We start from the raw sequence: 6,000 nt of genomic DNA, 5'->3' as shown, positions 1-6,000 counted from the left end.
ACCTCTGCTTCTATGAGCCCCCACTTCCCTGCTGTGTGCTGCCACCTCTTTTCCAGAGGGAAGATCATAGTCTCAGTCTTTGTAAGAGCAGGAAAGATTTTCTTTGCTATCAAAGTAATGCCCGCTGGGTGAATGTGCTGCGCGAGTTACACAGCCCTGTCACTTAGACAGCTCAGCAAACTCATGCTCTCCTAATGATCCTGTCTCAGCCAATTCATGCAGCATTGTCCAGAGGGTTCAGCTGCCATTTTTCATTGCCTCCATGAGAGGAGGGAATGGAGACAACTGCTATTGAGGATCTGAATCCAATTTGCCACTGTGTTACTCCAGTTTTAAACTAGTGTCTTTTTGTTGACTTCTCTGGAAGAAGAGGATTCTTCTTCACAGAGTTAAAATATCTCAATAGCCTTATATTAGTGAAAATCTTAAGTTACACAGTCCTGTTGTACCTCAGGGCATAGTGTTGCACTGGATTTTAGGTTCTTTGTCTGATGAGACTACATATGGGCGAACTTCTTAGCAAATCCACATCTGCTTGTGCTGAGCATGTCGAAAATCTTCGTACTGTGCGATGGACTGGACATGCAGGAGCACTTGGGTTCATCTTCACATAGTTCCCATCACTTTTACCACTTTCAGGACACTAACTGAGTCAGAGGCTCTGTTTGGGTAATAATGCTTGCTATGTGCAAGCACATATTAAAAGACTTTCTGATGCAGTGAGCAGACAGAGCCACTGTTTAGGTGAGGCAGCACGTGAGAAATGACCTTGTGGTGCAGGAGGGCAGAGTGGTCTGGCAGTCAGGTGACAGGACGGAGGGGAGAGACCAGCCTGTTCTGTGCAGCTTGTTATATAGCATATTGACAGGAAATGCACTAGTTGTTATAAGGAATAAAATAAGCAGGTATACGTATCCATGCACGTATTTTGCTCCAAAACCTCAGATACCATACACTTGTACAATTTTGTTTCAAATCACAACTACTGCAAAAGATGCTTAGAATACTGTGTGCTAAAGTAACCTGAAAAATAACTCAAAAACGGCTCATTTGTCACTGGATGTACCGAGCATATCCAAGGGAGCCAGGGCACTGCTTGAAAATGTTTGAGAGAGAAACTCCTGCCACCTCTTGTACCCTTTGCAACTCCTTTGCGGGCCAATTTAATGTACTCTCTGTCATAGAAATGTGAAACTCCGCTTTAGCAGTGCCAGCAGATTGCCTTGCCCTGCCCGCCTGTACTGAAATCACACATTTCTCTCTGCCTGCAGTCCCAGAGGTCACAGCTAAGGTCAGGAAAGAACAAAAATGATGTTTTGTGATCCAGCTTTTAGACATTTATCAACTCATAAATCATGGTCAGACTGTAGTGACAAAGCATGGGACAGCACAGTCCCATACACACAGAGATGTCTTCAGGAAAAAAAGGCAAGGACATGCATAAGACAAAGACGCCTGTATTTAGCATGTGGCAAAACAGACATTGCTTTTCAACTATTTTTATTTTTCTGTTTTCCACTCCTCTTTTTCTGCATTTCTAGGTGGGAATAGAAGACCGAGTCACCAATTTGAAATATTTATAGCAGTTAGCTAAGGACTAATGATCATAAGCAGAATCACTTAAAGAACAACATTGAAATGTTTTTTCGTACTGAAAATAAATGACTCACTCCTTTGTATTTGGCAGCTTGAAACGGGACCTCTTTCCTTAATGACATTCCTCTTTCGCAGCGTGCTTATATTCATTTGCTGTTGTGCATTTGTTCATAGTACCAGTAATACTTGGCACTTACAGCCCATACTGTCTTTTAATTTGAAGACTTTATGAACACTGATTAATTAAACTGAACAGTATCCTTAGAAGGTTAATGTTTGTACCAGTTTTTTAGATCAGAAAACTGAGAGGGGTTAAGTTTCTTGGGGAAAAAAAAAAAGCCTGCTGCGACAGGTAAATTCCAAAATTCAGAAGGATCTTGTCACAAGGATTGAAGTCAGCATGACATGTGCTATGCAAGGTTTCTGCCACACAAGACCAACCTGGTTAACAAACAAGCACTGGCGGTTTTGGCCATGAACTGGGTTTGCACCTTCATCCTAAAATTAATCTGGCTCCAGGTCCTTGTCTGCTTCTTCAGCTCATGTGAGTGGAAAAGAAAGCATTTGAAGCTGTAGGCGCTTTGCAGGACAATTCTTCCTCATCTGTAACATCTGGATCCATATACGCTTCTCTCAAGCTCTTTCCCAGATAGATACTGTAGCCACTGGAAACATTCTGGCCTTGCCTGCATTGGTTCAGCTTCCTTGTTAGGCAGTTTGAGTTCTTCTCTTCTAATTACTCCTCTTATATTGGTGAAAGGTATTAGCAAGGTAAGGACAACGCTGAATCAAACCCACTGTACTGAAAAAGTCCTTGAGAAATCTCCTGTTAAACTTGCAAAGTAGTTTCTGTCTCACTGGAAGAATCTCAAGCAGAAATGTTTCCCTGCAAGTTTTCTCTCACCTCCTTTTGCAGAGAGTCCTTCACATGTGTTCTTAGAGAGATGTACCAGTTCGGGGGTAATTCATTCAACAACTGTCAAATCTTTCCAACTGCTTTATAGCTTGTCCTCCCCAAGCATTCTTTCAGTAATCCCTATACCAAAGCTGAACCAAATGTGTGTTTATGTAAAACAGCCCATGCTATATGCAGCCTGTGCTTTTTGCATGACCTTTAGTGTAAAATGCAATATGTCTGGCCTCAGTTATGTTATTCTGTCAACATGTTCCAGTTTGGGCTAAGCTGGAAGCAGCACTCTGTACATCTGGCTCAGGAAGAGAGGACATCTGTGCAACTAGTCTAATAAACCAGAGCAATTCAATGAAATATTGTTCTAGTGTTAGGGAATGAAAAGAATTTTTGCATTGCAAAACACAACAAATGCTGACTTCTACCAATAAGAGTGACCTCCAGAAATCTGGGAGATAAATCAGCATGAGAGAAAGGCGAAGAGATGTTAAATGATGCTCTTATTTCAAATATAAACATCTTTCAAACACATAAATCGTCTCATTTGATGTAAAGTTATTTAGTTCACATGGAGTTAGGTAATGTCCTCCTTTTAAAAATATCACTTTGGCAATTTATGGATGAAAAGTGCTAATTATGTATTGTTAAATGCATTTTATAATTTTATTGTATGAATCCCTTTAGGACGTAATGCTATCTATAAATCTTTCCCCTCTTCTACCCAGGATTTTGTGAACACAATTGCTAATGCAGTCTAAATTATACAGAGGCATCTGATGAGGTCAGAATACTATTGCTTGGAGGTTCCCATTTCATTTGCTTTGGCCATTTTTGGAAGGGTAGCACCTCAAACTCTAATAACAGTGTGCAACTCTGAAGTAATTAATTCTGCAATTGCTTTTAGCTGCTTTAGAGTCCTTATCAGCCACATTTACCCTTCTTTTTCAAGTACTCTCAAATAGTGAAACGCCCAAAGTTAAGTAAGTTCTTGCCATCCTTTTTTCAAATAATAGCTCCACTTGTAAAAGATACTGGGGGTCCCTGACAACTGAGAAAAATCCTATTTTGCTCTTACAGACTGTATTTCATATTTTGCCTGACTTAGGGTAGAAAGAGCACAATAGCATCAGATTTCTCATGCCATACTTCACATTCATCTCCATTTAATATAATTATTGATTGTTCTCCTGGAGTTTCTCTAAAAATCTCACCATCCATTCTGCCCATGCATACCTTGTTGACCACCTAGTGACGAAATCCCAAGAGGATAATACTGCTCATTTAGTTCAGAATTTGAACCAAGAGCCCATCAGGCTGTTTTCCAGCTCTCCTACAGTTTGCTGTCAGTAAACTTTCCTGCTCCACAGCCACCTCGGGTGGTCTTCACCTCATCTATCACTATAAAAGCTCATGTACAACTGAGTTTGTCCTGTTCGCTACCTCTTGTAAAACTTCCATCTGTCCTACTCCCATTGATAACCTTTTTCCAAGGTGGGTGGAGAAGAAAGCCCAGCTTGGTAAGTGTGATCTCCAGAGAGCAGGGGATATAAAACGTCTCCACTTATTCAGCAGCCTTGGCTGTGGTTGCTTGAGCATGCACTGAATAGACAGCATATCGAGAGAATTCAAGAAAACTAAATACAGTCAGTTGCAGAACCTCTTTTCTTAAAGGAGACTAAAAGGCTCTTAAAAGATTCCTTCAGGCAATTTGATTGTAGTCCAAGGGCTTTGAAGAAAACAAGGCCATCCATATATCTTGAAGCATTCTTGACTGTCCCAGGATATTCTTCTGACCCAAGTAAACATATCAGTCAGGGACAAGGAAGGCAACATCAGCACTGGATCTCTGACAATGTGCATTATGTTTGGGAGTGGTAGTGGTGGTGTTATATCATACAACCCTAGTGTATAATTGATAACTGTACTAACATAGAAGCAACAATGGTCCAGCAGACCAGACATTTGATGAGGAATCAAGTACTCCTTTTCTGAGCCCCTCCACTTACCAGACATGGGATCCAGAGAAATCTTTTTGTCTTTCTGTACATCCTTTTCCCAAAATATGCTTTGTTCTAAATTGTCTGTGAGGACAGGGACTTTGTGCATGTTTCCTAATGCACAACAGTCCAGGACTAATGACTTGGATGCTGAGAGCCAAGGGGTGTCTTTACAGCAGATGCAGACCCCAGAAGTCTCATAAAGAGACTAATAGTTTGTATTTTTTCTTAAAAGGGGAAAAAAAGGCTTTTGAGCTACAGAAGTACAAAAAATATCCAACTGAAAAAACATAGACAATTTTTCCTTACTAAAAAGTACTGGGTTTAAGTTTATATTTTTATTGTTTTTATTAATAACTTCCAGATGAACTTTTGAACTTTAAAACTTAATTTCAGAGTGAATTATATTGGCTGCCCTCGAAGTCCTCAGAAAAGCTCCGATGGAAGTAAAGACAAAGCCAAACTCCCTCTAATTTTCCTAAATTCCAAGGAAATGTATATCTGAGCCTACACTTCCACTCCAGAACCACTTCCTCTCCTGGCTCCAGAGAGCGGCTGGAGCTTAAACATATCTGAACTTTGGCAGCCTCTACAGGCAAAATGCTGCTTTGTGTCTAGTAATAAATGTCACTGCATGTTTCAAAAGCAACTAGAAAGCTACAACTCTTGCTGAATATTTCATTCCAAATTATTTACCCTGAATGGGTCTGACTGCGCTGAACAGAGGTTAGTAACATGGTATGGAAACAAAGGTAAGGAGCTCTCTGATGGCAGTGGAGACAAGAAATGGCATGGTAAGACAGTATGATGCTGGCATTCCGTGAGAACTGCAGAAACACACATGTAAATGTAGGCATGTCATGGTCTGCTTAAAAATCCTGAAAACCTGCATAAACGCAAATCCTGTTACTTTTCAAGCTGTTAATAAATACTAGACAGGAGCGAATTGGTGTCCAGGTTTTTCAGGATACCTGCTGTATGTTCCCCCTGCAGCACGGAGCCCCAGAAGCCTTCCTACCACCTCGGATTTCCCCTGGCAAAATCTTCCACTTCCCTAAAATTGCTCAAAACAATCGCACTTTAGCATCATCTGCTGGGAGAGATGGGCAACTGACTGGGAGTCTTGAGCAGCCAAACAGTCCCTCTTATATCTGCATGCCTGCTCCTGTTGCAATGCTCCAAGCCTGACTCTAGCAATCCAGAAAAAACAGGATATTTTCCTCTTCAGAAGCCACATTTTAAGGAAAAAGCAAATGTTTCAGTGCTAGTGCAATAGAGACCAGAATAAGTACGCTCTACCTTGATGCTGCTTCCTTACTAAGGCCTCTGAGTCACAGCACCAGAAGTCAGTAAGAAGCCAAGAGGTAGGGAGCAGCTGATCTCACAGACCACTTTGTGCTATGAGTTTTGTCACAGAAATCTGGGGTCGGTTGCAGCAGTGCTCAGAGCTGTGGGGCCCGGGGACTACACTCTCTGCAGTACTTGACATGCAAGACA

The sequence above is a fragment of the Phalacrocorax aristotelis genome, chromosome 6 (genome assembly GCF_949628215.1).
Source record: "Phalacrocorax aristotelis chromosome 6, bGulAri2.1, whole genome shotgun sequence".
Lineage (NCBI taxonomy): Eukaryota > Metazoa > Chordata > Aves > Suliformes > Phalacrocoracidae > Phalacrocorax > Phalacrocorax aristotelis.
The sequence above is the reverse complement of the archived record's forward strand: the minus strand, read 5'-3'. Positions refer to the sequence as shown.